This window comes from Talpa occidentalis, unplaced genomic scaffold, assembly GCF_014898055.3.
Source record: "Talpa occidentalis isolate TD23 unplaced genomic scaffold, MPIMG_talOcc4v2.1 talOcc4.6, whole genome shotgun sequence".
Lineage (NCBI taxonomy): Eukaryota > Metazoa > Chordata > Mammalia > Eulipotyphla > Talpidae > Talpa > Talpa occidentalis.
Window position 1 is genome coordinate 39,788,471 of NW_023604972.1, and position 18,873 is coordinate 39,807,343.

The 18,873-nt window shown below is 36.8% G+C and overlaps 1 pseudogene; it reads right to left on the minus strand.

Annotated features, from left to right (window-relative positions):
* Positions 1-496: 496 nt before the first annotated feature.
* On the minus strand, positions 497-17,318 carry LOC119260516 (UDP-glucuronosyltransferase 2B4-like; annotated as a pseudogene).
* Positions 17,319-18,873: the final 1,555 nt, after the last annotated feature.

Consider the following 18,873-nt stretch of genomic DNA (forward strand, 5'->3'; position numbering starts at 1 on the left):
ATCTGGTTTTAGTATCAGGGTCATTCTGGTCTCATAAGAAAAGTGTGAGTAGGTTGCTCTAATGTTTGGGAGAATTCACCAGTGAAACTACCTGGCCTGGACATTGGCTTTTGTGGAGGATTTGTTTACTACTTCTATTTTATTACCATTATCTGTAAGTTCATTTTTTAAAAATTACTTGATTAATCAGTTTTGGTTGCTGTGTGAGGTGGGTTTAGTTTTTGCAAACTCCTTCAGTTTTTCCTTGAGTGATTGAGAAGACCCCTTTTGTCACCTTGTGGGGTGGCAATTTTTGGAGCAGCATGGGATGAAGTAAAAGAAACTCAAAGTCCAAGTAGTGAGAGAGACATCTCAATGAGGTTAGTAAATCTCTCAAAAACAAATCTTGATCTGAGAAATGAAATTAGAAGAAAAAGCCAAGGGTATACAATTTCTTGCAGTAATCAGCTAGAGTAGCCCCATCTGTGAGACAAACCAGCCAAGAACTCAAAGGCAACTAGTCACTTTTAAGCTTTCCTTTTCTTACTAACTTGTGGCAACAAAACAGATATTTTGTGACGACATACATAGGGGTTGGCACCCAGGCCAGCAGGCACCCCGTCACATCCAAGGAGTGGTAATGGACCCAGGTAAGGTCTTGGGATGCTGGCCTCAGGTGTTTGGCTCCCTTATTTCGCAGGACAAACTCGATGCAGAAGACAGCTCTGTCTAGAAGCTTCATTGGCTGATCGTGCTGTATTCTTGATAATTTCATAACATTTCCCTTATGTCTAGGCAGGAACCATAAACATAGATTTTGAAAGTAAGCTAATTTGCCTAAATATGTCTCTTACTGAAAGTTTTTAAATATGATTCAAAGTGTATGTCATAGAATTGAAGTACTGTGCTTTATTTGGTCTCTCTAGATAGCTTATCTTTAATCTGGGACTGTTCTGATTGACAAATATTTCAAAAAATGAAAATTCCCAAAAAGATGCATAGTTAAATATTTTCTATCAAGGAATACACACACACACACACACGTATATATAAGATCAAAAAAACATTTACATTCATCCTTTTTATTTATAGAAGATTCATGTCATTGTGTGTGAAATGACTACTCACTAATTTTCTATATCTTTCTATTTTGAGATCTCTATTCCTTATTTTCCATCATGCAATCAGAATGACTTTGAAACAAGTTTGTATTAGGACACACTTCTGTTCAAAATTTCTATCTCATTTCTCATCACATTTAGAATTAATTCAGATATGGAGTTTGGACTATGGGAACATACATGCTCATTACCTTGGCAAATTGTTGTCTCCTGTTTCACTTTCCCAGATTTCAAACTCTCCCAGATTCCAAATGTACTGTAATCAAACCGGTATGATATTGTAATAAAAATAGAAAAACAAGAAATGACATAGAATTGGTAGTCCAGAAATAAAGCCACACTGATTTCAACAGTTAATCTATTACAGAGGAGCCACAAGTGCGAATGGAGAAAGAAGAGTCTCTTTAACAAACGGTTTGGGTAAAACTAGATGACCAAACCCAAGACAGTGAATGGAGAACACTATCTCAACCATGCAGAAGAATGAGCAGATAAAGCCATACACAGTAGTAGGATATGAGACCTGAAAACTACTAATAAATAAACAAAAAATCAAGCAAAGCACTCACTACATCAGATTCAATGATGCCTTTGGGGATAGAAATGCAAAATGAGGGAAGAACAGCAAAACTAAGCAACTGGATGCTATCAAACTAAATAGTTTATTCACGGGGAAGGAAATAATCATTAAAATGAAAAGATACCTTAAGAATTGGTGAAAATATTTGTCCATAATATATCTGACAAAACGCTAAAAACGAAGATTTACAAGGGACATACACAAATCAACAGAGGGAAATCAAATAAACCAATCAAAATGGACATTGAAGAGACATAAATATGTCTCCAAAGACAACATACAAATTCCCAACAAACACATAAACATGTTCAGTAAAGCTTATTAGGAAAATAATTAAAACCACAATGACATACTGCCTCATATCCAGAACAGTAACCCATATCAAAATCATCAGAAACAATAAGCTATGGCAATAATGTGGGGTAAGGAACTCCTCTACATCATTGGTGGGGATGTAGCATGGTCCAGTTGATGGCAGGTAGAATGGAGATTACTCCAAATATTAAAATTCATTTACCATATGACCCAGTGATTCCTTTCCTAGGGATCAACTTGAAAAATACAAAATAGTAATCTAAAGTGCTACATGCACGCCTATGTTCTTGTGCCGGTGTTCACAAAAGTTAAATTTTTGTGATAAATTAAGTTTGCTTTCAAATTCGTGATTTTCAATTATTTGACAGATGCCTTGTTGTGAGGTTACCTGGTCAAATATCAGATGAAAGTTTCATCTTTTGAGACCCCTTTGACTCTTCCAGAAGGGCTGGACTCATTTGCAATCCCACTGGAGAGTCCCAGGGTTCCCTTTTGCCCACCTCCTTGTCAGCACCTATCCTTTCTCCTCTTTCAATATGGCCATTCTCACAGGTATGAGATAATAATTCATTGTGGTGTTTATTTGTATTTCTCTAATAATACTTGACGGCGAACATTACCCCTGTGCTTTTTTGCAGCCTTTATGTTTCCTTGGAGCGGTGTCCGTTTAGTTCTTTGGGCAATCTTTTGATTGGATTTTTGTTTTGTTTTTGTAGAATTTTGTGTTCTTTGTATATCTTTGATATCAGTCCTTTGTCTGATGTATGGTATGCAAGTATTCTTTCCCATTCAGTAGGGTTTCTTTCTGTTTTAGTTTTGGTTTCTTTCACTGTACGGAAGTTTTATAGTTTGACGTAGTCCTGCCTGTTTATTGTGACTGCACCCACTGGGAAAAATCCTATATTGTGAAAAATCACCAAGCATTTTTAGAACATAAAAAAATAATAAACTTTAAAAAACAATAGATGTTTAATTGAAAGATATTGGATCTCTGGTGGCAATATCATGCTAATAGTTTCATAAGTAATATCTAAAAATATGAAATTCATATTTATCAGTGACAAAAGACCTATGCATAACTACTATCTATTAAAACTATGTGACAGTCATGAAGGGTCGTTAATGACTTTCTTCAATGCAGAAAGCAAGTCTGTTCTTGACATTGTTTCAAAGTCCAATCTGACAGCTGCTCCCTTTGCCTTCATATGAGCAATATTATCAGGTTGATCTGCAAACAGGGCAATGCCCACCATTGGGATGCCATGGTAGATTGCCTCATAGACTCCATTGGTTTACCATGAGTTATGATCTTGGGTGTTGTATGACTTAAGATTTAGAATGGATTTCAGAATATCATTAACTTCTAATCTGAGAGCTAAAATGAGATTATGGCAACACAAGAAACTGATAGTGTCATTGTGTTGTGGATAACAGATTACATATATAATTCATTGCAGTTTTTCAGATCTTGAGCAAGAAGTATTTCTTTTGCTTTCTAGAGAGGTAAATTAACATCATTGTGTGATTTTTAGGTTGAAAATTAATACAAGTTTCTCTGGTGAAAAAATTCATAAAATTGTCATAGGTAAAAAAGAGTCTCTGAAAAATTAAGAATTTAAGATGACATGTTAGAAAACAGCCCATCAAACTGAAGTCACAGATTCTAACACAGCAGAGGGCAGGACTTCAGGAATTCGACAATGGTGGCACTGGAATCATCAGAAGAAAAATGGCCTGAGATGTATTTTCTTTTAGAGTCATTGGTCATCAAAGAGGGACTGTTATTTTTTTCATTATCAGTGAATGCTGCTATAGAAGGGAAAAGGTAGAAATGAGGAGGGTGTATTGAGAGGCAGATAGTCCAGGGGAAAAACATACTAGTTTCCTGTGCAAATGGTGGAAGAGAGCATGGAGGGGATAGGATGTGGGAAGGGAAGTGTTGGTGGAGGCGAGTGAAGCAGATGCACAAATGAAGGTATAAGAATATTTGCTCCAAATGGTATAGATGTGTAATCAGCTGACAAATTACTAAAATTTGAGGAAAAATTGAGAAAATCCACACTGTGGTTGAAAAATTCTCTATGAGAGGTAATTATACTTGAAATAAAGAGATTGTTATTCTGATCATAATGAATGCAACTGTTTATACTAATTTGCTAACTAACTTCTACATCTTATCCTTTTCTACAAAGGACAGTAGCATAAACACAAGCAAGTTAAATTTTACCTTCCAAGTTATGGAATAATAAATGTTGTCTATATTTCCTTGTGAAATATATCACTGTGGTGGTAGTTACTCTTATTTCAGTGTTTGGTTTTTAGAGTCTTGCCAAGGTCATTCTGAGGGATCCATTTTTATACAGTTGAGTGTTTGCCTCTAAGGTATCTGGCCTCTTGCCATCAAATCTCCATAGAACCTGTTAGAGAAATGAAAAGGTCTTATGGCATTAGTCAAATTTCATCGTTAGAGCATGCTTGAATTCTACAGAACTAAAGGAATAATCTAGTTAAGTACATTTCTCAGAGAATAGATAATGAGGACTGGGGGTGTCAAATATGTGTGCTTTTACATCTGCAATGACATCAAGAGAAATTTGTGTATTTCTTCTGTGTTGATTCAAACATGATGTAATCATGATATTTCACACTTTGCCTATATGAATAATTGTCTACAGTAGACAAATGAAATTTTCAATGACCAATTCAATGTTTTAGAAATTTTTAGTCAGATAATTTTAGGGCTGAAAAAATAGAACATTGCTACAAATTTCAGATTTATTTGTTTTATGTATTTATTATATACATGTCATCTTCCAATGTGGCATTACAGTATTTCTTTCTTCAAAGTGTGACAGAATGGAATTTATATATATCTACTTCTTCCATAAGTTATTTTTAACACTTCATATCTTTTCATTTGCAAAACGTTTATCTACTCAACAGTTCTAGAAAAATAAATAATTCTGTGTATTGACATTTTTAATAATACAAATTTTCTCTGCTAGAAATTGCAGTAACTTATTTCTTGATATTAATTCTAAGGACACTTGGAAGAACAATTTAAGAGGTATTTTTTTACTCTAACCTAGAGTGTTATTTCTGCATTCAGCTTGGAAATTCTTAAATGGAGAAAAGAGGATTCTGCTGGCTATAAACAACAGCAGAGATGATGAAATGAACCAAAATTGTGATATATCAAATTTTTATTCTACTGGTTGTTAATACGTCAGTGAGGCTACACAAGGCATCAACAGCATTGATTACCATGAGACCTACAACACAGGATTTCCATGTCCACTAACAATGATTCTGATTTTGGAATTCTCCAACAAAACTTATAATCTGGAGTATAATTTCCATGTGTTTTACTTAGTTCTGCTATGTGATGTTAAAACAAATCAGTATCCAGCAAAAATTTTGCTCAGGTGATAAGTAGAAACTGTTCCAGTTAGAAAACTAACAAGTACTCCACAAAGACAGGGAGGATGAGGTTTGTTCTATAAAATGGGAAGCAATTATTTGTATGTCTCATCAATAGAGGTGCATATGATATTTTTTCTAACTCAGGTGATTTCAGGTTCACTCCTTGTAATCCTCTCTTTTCTTACTCATATCTTAGTCATTGTGTTTGGCTCAGGTACATGGAAACAGCTCGGTAAAGCCTGGCCATTCTTTATCTGAATAGTAAGCTGAACTGTAAACTGAACTCACCAGGCTAGTTCCAAAAGTTTTAGAGGAGAGAGGCGTGGATTACTGACAAGCCAATATTGCATGATACCTTCAAACTTTATCACTTTCTGCTTAAGGTTACAGTTAACATTTATCCTTTGATGACATCTGTACTGTGGCATGTACTATGCCCTCAGCATTCTTGCATGGAAAGAGAAGAAAGGACAGAGCAGAATTTTGTTTCAGATACTTCCCCAAATACCATTACAATAGCAAATCTACACTTTGTGCCCCTTAACTATATTTAATTTCAATTACAAAGTTAATGCCAGGTGATTATCATAAAAATACCCTCTTACTGCTTTAATCCTTGTCATGTATATTTTGGTTTGAGCTTATGGGGGAGATAAAGCAGAACCATCTTTATAATTTGGCATGCATGCATAAATCCACATCTACTGCAGAGTTAATGGTCACATTTAGTTGTTGTCCACTATGAAGATACTTTATTTAACCTTTTGTGGTATCTGCCTATGCAATCGCATTTGCTCTTTCTTCTGGCATGTTACTGACCATTGAGCCCAGAGTAAACACCACAATATCATTTTCTCCAGAGCTCTGTGCAAACTGTTCCCCTTCCTGTGAAGGAAAATTTGCTCCATCACAAAAGAGCAACAGCACAATAAACAGTACTAACAAGATTGTTTAAAACTAAAAAGAGACCATCAGGATTAGGAATTATTAGAATAGTGGCTTTTACAAAAAGTGGCAAAATAAAATCACACAACATTTACTTTTTAGCAATTTCCAAATGTAGGGGTAAGTATATTCCTGCTGTTTTGCAAACAATTTTCAGAAGTTTTTGTCTTACAAAACTGAAATTCTCTAACAATTACACAATAATTCTTCCTTTTCCCTTAACTGGTCCCTGGCAACCATCATTCTACTTATTTCTATGAATTTGCTTGTTTTCATTCTAGTGTTTTGTTCTGTTTATATAACTAAATATAAGTATATAATGTATATTCATAAAATTGCAATCTTAAAATACATTTCTTTCCTTCCAACAAATGAATTTTCATGTTAGGGTTTTTTTTTTTTTGGATCCTCGCTTGCGGCCAGGAAACCAACCAGTGCTGCAGATGCTGCAAGCAGCCTCTCAGCACAGCGCTCAACCACTGCGCCACCATGGGAGGCCCTTTTCATGTTAGTTTTAATATATATATAGATCTTTTAATGATTCCCTAGTTTTGGAAATTTAGAATAGATCCAACATTTTCTTTTCTTAATAACTGCCAAATACTCTTTATGCATCTGTTAATTGTCTTTGAAAGGTTCACTTGTATATATATATTTACAATGAGCTATCAGAAAGGAAAAAAAAATCCTTAATAATTGTCTCGGCAATGATATTTTATAGAACACCAAATACACAGGCAACAAATGCTGAAATAACAAGTGGGAATCCTCACACAAAAGAGTTTTTGAATAGCAAAGGAAATCACCAACAAACCCAGGGAATTGGAGTGGAGTAAATAGGAAAAATTTGGCATTAGATCTAATATATTGTATAACCTAATATAACTCCTACTGAGCTTGTTTGATAACAATATATTGTATAATTGAAATTTGCTGTGTGAGAACTTGTATTCATTGACTCAACAAATGATTGTATTTGAGTGTCTCCTATGAAAGACACCATGATGTATATTGTGTGAAAAACATGACTGGTAGTTTCTGAGTTTAGGGAGGTCTCAATCCAAAAAGAGAAAGTAACATATAATCCCACGTTAATGTCAAGCATGATCATAGTTTAACAAAGGCATATCATGCAATTATAGATATTCTTTAACTGAGTATTTCTTTAAAAGGCAGTACTGGACACACACACACACACACACACACACAGAAATACACATATGTGAAGTGATGGATGTGTTAATCAACTACATGAGGGAAATCTCTTCACAATGAATGTGTAAGTCAAATCCTCACAATGAATACTTTAAAAGACATAATTTTATATATCCATTATACCTCAATAAATCTGAAAAATATGAAGATTGGTTGAAAAGAAATTATACATCAGTCAAATTTTGAGCTTTTTGAAAGTCTTTATATAGTTAAATTTTGTAAATAAAGATTAATAGGTTAAGCCTGGAACACGATCTCTGTTTTATGTTGCGGCAAATCAGAAGGTAGGCAAACAGGATGTTCCAAGCCCATAAAATGATTTCATAAAGGATGCTCGTTATTTAGTTTTGGCTCAAAGATATCAGTTTATTTTTTTTTTTTTTTATTTTTTTTTTTGGGGGCCTTTGGCTCACCTCTGATTGTGGGGACAGCCCTTTCTCAGTTGCATACAACAGCTTTGGTGAGGTCCGGACACACACAGAATTCCCTGTCTAAATATGGCCCAACTGCATGATGTGTCTTACAGAACCATTTTCTTTAGTCCAATGCCTAATATTTCCATATTAAAAGTTGGTTTAAAACACTTTCCTCCATGATTTCCTATTTAAATATAATATACATCACTATTTATAACTAGTTTATCTGTGGATTTCTTTTTTTTTTTTTTTATTAAATTTTATTTTTATATTCCCCCATACAATTGCAAACGCCCCATTCTGACCCCAATCCTTCCCCTCCCGCCCCCCACCCCCCAAAAAGTGTCTCTGGTTCATAGTTTTTTGTTGATTTTGATTTTCACTTTCTTATATTCATTTTCCTGGTCCCTTATTTAAGTTTTCTAGATTCCTGCTATGAGTGAGACCATCCGGTATTTTTCTTTTTCTTTTTGGCTTATTTCGCTGAGCATGATCCCTTCCAGCGCCATCCATGTTGCTGCAAATTGCATGTGTTTATCTTTTTTGAATGCTGAGTAATATTCCATGGTATATATGTACCACATCTCAAAGATATCAGTTTAAAACCTATTAGATTTTGCTATCCTTCATAACGAATTTCATCTTTATGTAAATAGATTTCTATTTCAATTTTATATGAAGGGCAGTTTTCAGATACAGATAGAAATTATCTGGTATTGGATAAATATGCAGAATTAATAGTCATTATTATATATGTAGCGTATTTTTTCTCAATGCTCTATTTGTCAGCCAGATTTCTGTAAGTCTTTGACAAGATATTGTACAGACTTGGAGTATGGCGAGAAAACCTGTTTAGTAGGTGTTCTAAGATGTCAAACACTAAAATATCAAATGGGCGGTGATTTCAGTGCTATAGTGACAGCACAGTTTGGCTGCCAAAATTGTTCAGTCACACATTTTTGATTGAGGAATACTCTTTCTTGGCATGTCAAATACTATTGAAGAGGGCCTCACCGATGGCACAGCAGGTTGAACGCAGTGCCATGAAGCTGTCCGCAGACTCTGCAGGGCAGTTTTGATTCCCAGCAGGCCAGGGAGCAACCCACATGGCAAAGCAGACCTCTCCTGTGTCGCCCGCTGCTCCTCTCAGCAGCGTCGGTGACCCGTCTGCCTGTTCTGCTCCCCGGCTCTGTCTCTGGTGAATTTTCTCACCCTCCTGCACCTCTGTCCTGTACCCCAGCTCTGGTATAAATAAAATAAATCTTTAAAAAAAATACTAGTGAAGAGTCCCAAAGCAAATAAAGCAAAACACAGTGGAATAGACTACCTTAGGCAGGGGTTTGGCAGGTTGCAGTGGAGTCCTCCAACAAACTCAAAATTTGGTAAGAATGGGCGACGAAATTCAAAATCCCAGTAGGTTTGAATGAGCCACATTTCAGCTTTCCCCATGGTCTCAGCTAATGTAGTGGGTCTCCCTGGAGGAGTAAAATAAACAAAGGTAGAGGAAATGAGAATACTGTAATTTAAATAACAGGTAAATTTCTGAAAGGAGCTTGAAATGATGTAGACCAAGATGTAAAATTTTCTGTGGTCTGCTAATACAAATATATGTATAATGTGTAATATGGGATAAAAATACATGAAAAAATATATAAAACATTTACATTATATATGTACATCATACTTGTATATATCAATATATGCACTATTATGAAACATACAGTCTATTTAATAAATTTATATAAACTCTATTTATTAAATGGTCTAGAGGCTCTAAAGACTGTGCCCCTGAATGTGTCCATCAGCAAGTATAGGATTCCACAGGGGTTTTACATCTCCCAAAGGAGTTGAGGTTTATTCACCCTCTGGCAGACTGAGAGGAAGGTGCTTCCAAAGACATACAGAGAGTTATGAACCTTGGATTTGGACAAGAGACTATGTCTCCCTCTGGACAAACTAAAAAAAAAAAAAAAAAAAAAAGCCCTCTATTTCTCTCCATTTTTTATGCATTTCTCAAACACACTGTCAAGCTGTACATGATGATATATAACAGGATCACTTTTGGTGCACTTTTTAGGAATTTTGTTTCTGTACAAACACATTTTGTTGTTGGAATAGCTGATTACCTTTGGATGTCAACAGTGTCATCTCTAATAGCACCTCAGTACATTCATGAGCATAACTGATTACTCAGCCTAAGTGAATATAGAATTAAACTTGTAGTAGCTTACTTTTTAAAGCTGCAAATGCAACAGAGGCAAAATATACTTTATTATTTGAGCTCCACATAGATTAGGAAATGGAAGAACTTTCCCTGGTAAGTCTAGTTTCTACAATTTGGAAACTTATTCCCTGGAATTAGTTTTCCCTATTAAGCCGCTAAGTTCCTGAAAGTATGGCTTAATTTATTTTACCCACTACTGAATTTGCTTCATGTTAGAATTTTAGTAACATTTTTCTAAGAATGCATGATAACAGCAAATCATAACTGGATTTTTACAATGTATGAAAAAGAAGTAGTGATCCTTAATTTTGTTCACTGTATCTTTGATGAGAAGCAGTTTTCAAACATCTAATAAAAATTTGTATCTCTACTCCTCAGCAAGATTTTAAGACTTTTATGAAATAATTTGTAAGTAGTTGTGGAAAGAATGTATAATTATTGCAAAATTAAAATTATAGGTCAGAGTTTGCAATAGTGCCTCTCTCTTTATTGTTAAAACAGTTCTTCAGAATATATATGGGAAAATAGATGAATTTTTACACAGTAAATTGAGAAAAAAAACAGAGGTAACAATCTCCAATACTCCATATAATTCTGTGTTAAAAATATGTAACTTCTCATTCTAATGTCTGCTTTGATCAGGGTAGGTAAAAAATTTCTAATGCATTTTCTAAATAATAAATAAGAGTGTATCACATAATATGTAGGATAAAAAGGTATAACAGAGGATTTTTCAGTCAGTGAAACTATTTTGTATTTTATAATAAAGGTGAATACATGTTATTACAATTTGTCAAAACCCGTAGAACGCATAACACTATTACACTGGAGTGTGAAGTTTGAATGATGTAGGATCATCTACTGCAACAAATATACCGCTCTTCTTAGAAATACTGATAAGAGGGAATTTTATGCATGCATGTACCCAGGAGTTATTTGCAAAATCGACAGTAAATGTTTCTGTCGACCTAAAAATTCTGTGTAAAATAACATACATTACAGATAGATAAGCAAGAATGGATATGAATTTACATTGATTCTTTCGGTTTAATTTGTGTTTCCTGAATCCCTAAGGTGTCTTGCAATAATCATGAAACACAGGGTTCCAAATTATCCTGTAATTTTAAAATTTCCATGATAGTTTTGAGATTGAGTGATCATTCTTATTAACAATCATCACTTCACTCATAATGGACAAATCCCTCTGACCATATAATTATAAAACATTCCCTTCCAAGATACTAGAAGGTAAGACATAACTCTACCGCCAAAAACATGACTTACCTAGTACTTCATTATAAAACTCATTCCACTTCCTGTAATTTATTCCTTGGAACCAAAAGTCAAAGTAGAGCACATATATCATATTTTTTACCCTTTCCATGAATGTCATTTGATCACTTAATTCTGACAAAACAACAGGTGCATAGGATGGTGGGATTGGAAATTTTCCAACATGCTTTTCAAATTCATACCCAGGTGTGAGGCGTAGAGTGTACACAAAAGGTACTTTAGGTAGCTCTGCCAGCAGCTCACCACAGGGTCCCACGGAATCTGCAAGAATGAGATCAAGTCTTGATTCTTGGAGTTTTTTCATAAGTTTCTTGTTCTTGACTACATCTCCACAGAGCTTTTCAGAAATATGCAAAAGTTTCCAAACCAATTCTTGCATTTTTGAAAAGTGTGACCAAAAGATGTCTTTAGGGAACTCATATGTCCACTCACTCACTATTTGCTTGAAAGCACTTTTAAAATCATTTTGACTTTCGTTTGATTTTATTTATTTATTCTTTTAATAACTTTTTTTTTTTTTTGGCCTTCTTTCATTGTTATTCGTCCCTCTGAGGTTCTGGCTTTAGGACTCCTTGCAGTATTTTTTGGAGTGGGGGTTTAGTTGCAATGAAATTCCGGAGTTTCTTTTTGTCTGGGAAAGTCCATATTCTTTCTTCAAAGAGGAAGGAGAGCTTTGCGGGATAGAGTATTCTTGGTTGGCATCTGTTTTCTTGGAGTCTGTTGACTATGTCCCTCCACTCTCTCCTTGCCCGTAGTGTTTCTTCGGAGAAGTCTGATGTCAGCCTGATTGGCTTTCCTTTGAATGTTATCTGTTTCTTCCCTCTTGTCAGCTTCATTATTTTTTCCTTGTCCTGGATTCTTGGGAGCTTTACTATTATGTGTCTTGCTGTATTTTTCCTTTCGTCGTGGAAGTTTGGTGTTCTTCTTGCTTCTTGTATATCAATTTTCAGCTCCTCCTTCACATTTGGGAAGTTCTCTTCAATTATCTCTTTGAATATTTTCTCTGTTCCTACTTCTCTCTCCTCTCCTTCTGGTATTCCTATAACTCTTATATTTCCTTTCCTCATGGAGTCAGATAGTTCCCGAAGTCTTTCTTCGTTCTTTTTCCTTCGTACTTCTCTTTCCTTTTCTGTTTTGGTTCTTTTTATTTCTGTGTCTTGAAGAGTACTTATTCGTTCTTCCATTTCATCAATTCTGCTTTCATTGCTTTTCCCAGAATTCTTTAGTTCTTCCATTAATTCTTTGATCTCCTGCATTTCTTTTACTTCCCTCTTTAGGGACTCAATTTCATTCTTCTGATCGTTGATTATTTTTCCCTTATCATTGTTTTCCTTTATGACTTCTGTCAGTTTTTTAATCACGGCAATTTTATTTTTTTTTTTTTTAATAAATTTTATTGTTATATTCCCCATACAATTGCAGCCCCCCCATTCTGACCCCAATCCCTCCCCTCCCGCCCCGCCCCCCTAAAAGTGTCTCTGGTTCATAGTTTTTTGTTGATTTTGATTTTCACTTTCTTATAGTTATTCATTTTCCTGGTCCCTTATTTAAGTTTTCTAGATTCCTGCTATGAGTGAGACCATCCGGTATTTTTCTTTTTCTTTTTGGCTTATTTTGCTGAGCATGATCCCTTCCAGCGCCATCCATGTTGCTGCAAATTGCATGTGTTTATCTTTTTTGAATGCTGAGTAATATTCCATGGTATATATGTACCACATCTTCTTGATCCAGTCATCTATTTTTGGGCATTTGGGTTGTTTCCAAAGCTTAGCTATTGTAAACAGTGCTGCTATAAACATAGGGGTGCAGGTGTTCTTTGGAATTGATGTTTCTGTGTCCTTTGGGTAAATACCTAGGAGTGGAATTGCTGGATCATATGGAAGCTCTATGTTTAGTAGGTCCAGAAATCTCCACACAGCTCTCCACAGTGGTTGGACCAGTTTGCACTCCCACCAACAGTGCAGAAGAGTTCCTTTTTCTCCACACCCTCGCCAGCATTTGTTGTTGCTAGTTTTTTTAATATGTGCCATTCTCACTGGTGTAAGATGGTATCTCATGGTAGTTTTGATTTGCATTTCCCTGATGGCAAGTGATGTTGAACATTTTTTCATATGCCTGTTGGCCATTTGCATTTCCTCTTCAGAGAAGTTTCTTTTTAGCTCTTCTGCCCATTTTTTGACTGGATTATTTTCTTTGTTGTTGCTGAGTCTCATCAGCTCTTTGCAGATTTTTGTGATCAGTCCTTTATCATTAGTGTTGGGTGCAAAAATGTTCTCCCAGTTGGTGGGGTTTCTCTTTGTTTTTGTTATTGTCTCTTTTGCTGTGCAGAAGCTCTTTAATTTGATGTAGTCCCAGCTGTTTATCTTTGCCTTCACTATCACTGCTTTGGGTGATGTGTCTGTAAAGATGTCTTTGATGTGCAGATCACGTAGTGTTTCGCCTATATTTCCTTCTATATATTTTATGGTTTCAGGTCTTATGTCTAGTTCTTTAATCCATTTTGAGTTGATTTTTGTGTATGGTGTGAGGTAGTGGTCAAGCTTCATTCTTTTGCATGTAGCGACCCAGTTTTCCCAGCACCATTTATTGAACAAACTTTCTTTGCTCCAATGCATAGTCTTTGCTCCTTTGTCAAAGATTAGTTGACCATAAATCTGTGGATTTATTTCTGGATTTTCTATTCTATTCCATTGGTCTGTATGTCTGTTCTTGTTCCAATACCATGCAGTTTTGATGATTATGGCTTTGTAGTATAGCTTGAAGTCTGGGAGTGTAATGCCTCCATTCCCTTCTTTTTTTTTCAGTAGAGCTTTGGCTATTCGGGGTTTTTTGTGATTCCATATGAATTTCATCAATAATTGTTCTATTTCTTTGAAGAATGACATTGAAATTTTGATTGGAATAGCATTGAATCTGTATATTGCTTTTGGAAGGATGGCCATTTTAATAATGTTTATTCTTCCAATCCACGAGCAGGGGATGTCTCTCCATTTCTTTGTGTCTTCTTCTATTTCTTTTAACAGTGTTTTATAGTTTTCTTTGTATAGGTCCTTTATCTCTTTTGTTAGATTTATTCCCAAATATTTGATTTTTTTTGTTTCAATAACAAAAGGGATGGTTTTTTTGATTTCTTCTTCTTCAGATTTATTGTTTGTGTATAGGAAGGCTACTGACTTTTGCGTGTTGATTTTGTATCCTGCCACTTTACTGAACTGATTGATGAGTTGAATTAGCTTTTCTGTGGAGTTTTTGGGGTTCTCTATGTATAATATCATATCGTCTGCAAATATAATCACGGCAATTTTAAATTCTCTTTCTGGAAGGCTCAGAAGTTCTTCCAAGTTACTGTCGTTGCCATCTGGGGGCTGGTTTTCTTTTTGTGGTGTGCTTTTTCTCTGGAGAGTTGCTAGGTTGCGTGTGGTTCTTCTCCTCCCTACTGTCTGTTTTCTAATTTGCCGTATGCGTTGGGACACTGTGTTGTTGGGACTGGCCGGCATCTTGGGTTGGCTTCTCTGCTCCCTCCTGGCTCCTCCAGGAGTCATCTGTCAGTTTCAAGCAGTCTTTACTGGAGAAAGGTCCCTGTTCTAAAATGCCGATGTGGGGACACACTCCCCTGTGCGCCTGGTCTGCCCCGGCGGTGGGTTCCTGCTCCCCCTCTGGGCTTGGACTGCAGGCCAGAGGGGTTCTGGCGTGGGCGAACTTCCCCCGCTCACCTCTGGCTCCTGAGGAAGCCTTCTGCAGGTAGTCTTTACTGAAGAAATGTCCCTATTCTATAATGGTGATGTGGGACACACTCCCTGCGCGTCCGGTCTCAGGCACACTCTTCTGTGCGCTTGGTCTGCCCAGGCTGTGGGTGCTCGCTCTCCCTGTGGGCTCAGACTACTTGTTCGGAAGGGGCCCGGAGTGGGCTAACTCCCCAGCTGGCCACCAGCTGCTTCAGGAGCCTGTGCTGGCTTCAAGTCGCTAGGTGGCGCCAGAGATCTCTCCTGGAGCCCTTGGGGAGCTGATTTTCCACCCAGTGGGACAGGGAGCAGAGCAGGGATGGTAGGGTACACCTCAACGGCTTTGGGGTGCTGTGTCTGCCTTGTGCCCCACCATCGTGGGGAACCCACGCCCCTAATTTCGTGCCCCGGGTCTCAGTTCCAAAGCCCTCAGTTCCAGGACGCGGGCTGTAGCCCAGATCAGTGGCGCGGGAATGGCGCCTTTTGAATCCCGCTCCCCTGCCTGGGCGCCTGGTTCCTGCTCACTCCGGGAGGGCCTCCGCGCGTCTCCCCGCAAGCCTAGGTCGCAGGCACGGGGACCTGGGCAGCTGCGATCCGATCCGCGCAATCCGCGCCGCTTTCCCCGCGCAATCCCGCTCCGCGTCTGTTTTTCCAGCGCGCCGCCTTTCCGCTCAGCCTTACCGGGCGGCCGGGGCTGTGTGCTGGGGCTGGTCTCCTCCTGGGCGGGGCTCTCTTCAATGGCGCCCGGAGCTCACCTCCGCGGCGGATCCTGCGGGGGTTCTCCACAGCTCCCGTTCACAGGGTGTGGTGGCTGCAATAGTTCCTTTCCACTCACAGTCCCGCTTGCTGCGTCCTTTGTTCTTGTTGGCAGTTTTAGTTTGTTGTTTTCCTCCTCTCTGCCGGTCGGAGAGTGCCGCCTCTGTGGGCGGGGGAGGGGAGCAGGGTTCTGTGCTTCCCTCCCTTCTGGTCCTCTTTTATGGCCACTTTCTTCTTCGGGCAGTTTGCTGGAGTCGTCCGTTTATCTTCCGTGTCCCGGTTCTCACTAAAAAGAAACTTCTCTGAAGAGGAAATGCAAATGGCCAACAGGCATATGAAAAAATGTTCAACATCACTTGTAATCAGGGAAATGCAAATCAAAACTACCATGAGATACCATCTTACACCAGTGAGAATGGCACATATTAAAAAAACTAGCAACAACAAATGTTGGCGAGGGTGTGGAGAAAAAGGAACTCTTCTGCACTGTTGGTGGGAGTGCAAACCGGTCCAACCACTGTGGAAAGCTGTGTGGAGATTTCTGGACCTACTAAACATAGAGCTTCCATATGATCCAGCAATTCCACTCCTAGGTATTTACCCAAAGGACACAGAAACATCAATTCCAAAGAGCACCTGCACCCCTATGTTTATAGCAGCACTGTTTACAATAGCTAAGCTTTGGAAACAACCCACATGCCCAAAAATAGATGACTAGATCAAGAAGATGTGGTTCATATATACCATGGAATATTACTCAGCATTCAAAAAAGATAAACACATGCCATTTGCAGCAACATGGATGGCGCTGGAAGGGATCATGATCAGCGAAATAAGCCAAAAAGAAAAAGAAAAATACCGGATGGTCTCACTCATAGCAGGAATCTAGAAAACTTAAATAAGGGACCAGGAAAATGAATAACTATAAGAAAGTGAAAATCAAAATCAACAAAAAACTATGAACCAGAGACACTTTTAGGGGGGCAGGGGCGGGAGGGGAGGGATTGGGGTCAGAATGGGGGCGCTGCAGTTGTATGGGGAATATAACAATAAAATTTATTATCTAATAAAAAAAAATCATTTTGAGAGACAATGTAGGAAAAACTTCAAATTTAATGGCAGATGGTTCACTGGGATCAGTAAGAATGGAATCTCTAGATGTCAGAACAACCACTTCATAGCCTCGCTCAACAAGTTCATCCAGAATTGTCTTCATGTTGATCCAGTGGCTAGGGTCATGGGCCACACCAGCACCTTTCCACAACTCCCAAAGCTAAAGTAACAACCCAGTTGAAGCAGCAGAAGAGCTGAAGTCCATTTCACAGACATCTTGGTGAAATCTGAAACTCCTTTTAAAATTGTTTTTCTTTTCTGGCATTGCTCATGGTTATATCTTGGAGAAATCAATCAGGAAGTTAAACTATAACTGGCACACTTCAAAGTAAATATATTGTTTACAATCAAAATATTTGTGTGACATGTGGAGAAAGCAAAAGTATATATGACCTTGTTTGTATACAAATAGGTTCAATATCTTTTTGAAGATTAGTTGTGTTATCGCCAGGTAAGAATTAATGATAGATTAATATATAGAAGAATTAATTAAAGAATTAATAATTATTTAGAAAATTATAGAATTGGAAGAATGTCAAGAACAGTGGAAAGGGTGAAAAGGTCCAGTTTGCCATCTGCTGATAGAAGAATAAAAAGAAAACTCTTGCGCAGCTGAGTGCAAATTACTTGGAATAAGATATTGTTTGTTTTTAATAAGGGTTTTCTTAATATTTAATTCACATTCTATTTTCTTGCTGCATTTAAAATGTAGAATTCAGTTTTTATAGTATATTCGTAGAAATTTGCACATTCCATGATATCAAATTCATAGCATTTTACCTTCATCAACAGAAACCTTTACACTTTTGCTGGATCTTCCTAAATTCTCTTTCACCCACGTTCTATCCAAGAATATAGCTAGTTTTATTCTCTATAGATTTTCCTTATCTGAACAATTTCTGTAAAGGGAATCATGCAATATATGTTCTTTTGACATGCAAACCTAATGGTCTAGATGATATGCAATGTTGCAACACACGAATGAATGAGTAATGAACAGTGAATGAATGAACAAATAAATAAATGAATAAGTAAAATAGGTGTCATGGAATTCAAATGAGTGTTTTCATTTCATTTGATTGCTCTTAGATAGTTGCTTTCACATTGGAAAATAGTCCTCGATAAGTGTTTATAAAAATGTAAGATAGGATTATTACACATGAAATAATGGCAATAAGCTTTTATTAATTTATTTAAATTAACTTATTTGTCTTTATTATTAAGCTGTAATAGTGCTTTATATATTATAGATATTAGATAAGACTGAAATATTTTCTATTTTGTGATAGTATCCTTTTGAGGTACAAAGTTTTTTTTTTTATGAATTATTTGTTAAATGTAAGAATACTTTTAATGGAGCCTATAAAAGTAACTATTTAAGCGCTCATTTTATAACTAAACTATTCTAATTGTATAGTACAGTATTTGCCTTTACTACACATTTATATCACTCCAGAGCACAGATGGTTGAAACCTTGTTCCTAATATGATGGTATTAGGAGGTGGGTCCTCTGTTAGGTGATAGGATATGGACTGGAGCCCTTGTAATGGGATTATTGCCCTTACAGAAAAAGACTTCAGAGATTTCATTTGTCCCTTCTACCACGTGAGGATATAGCAAAATGAGTGTTTATTTTAATTAACCTTTTTTATTTTCTTATTTTGTTTTTTATTTTTGTACAATATTTGATATCTCCACTCATATGTGGTCCCTACTAAGTCTCCCACAATCACATCACACATATATTTAAAAAATATTTATTTTTTTTAA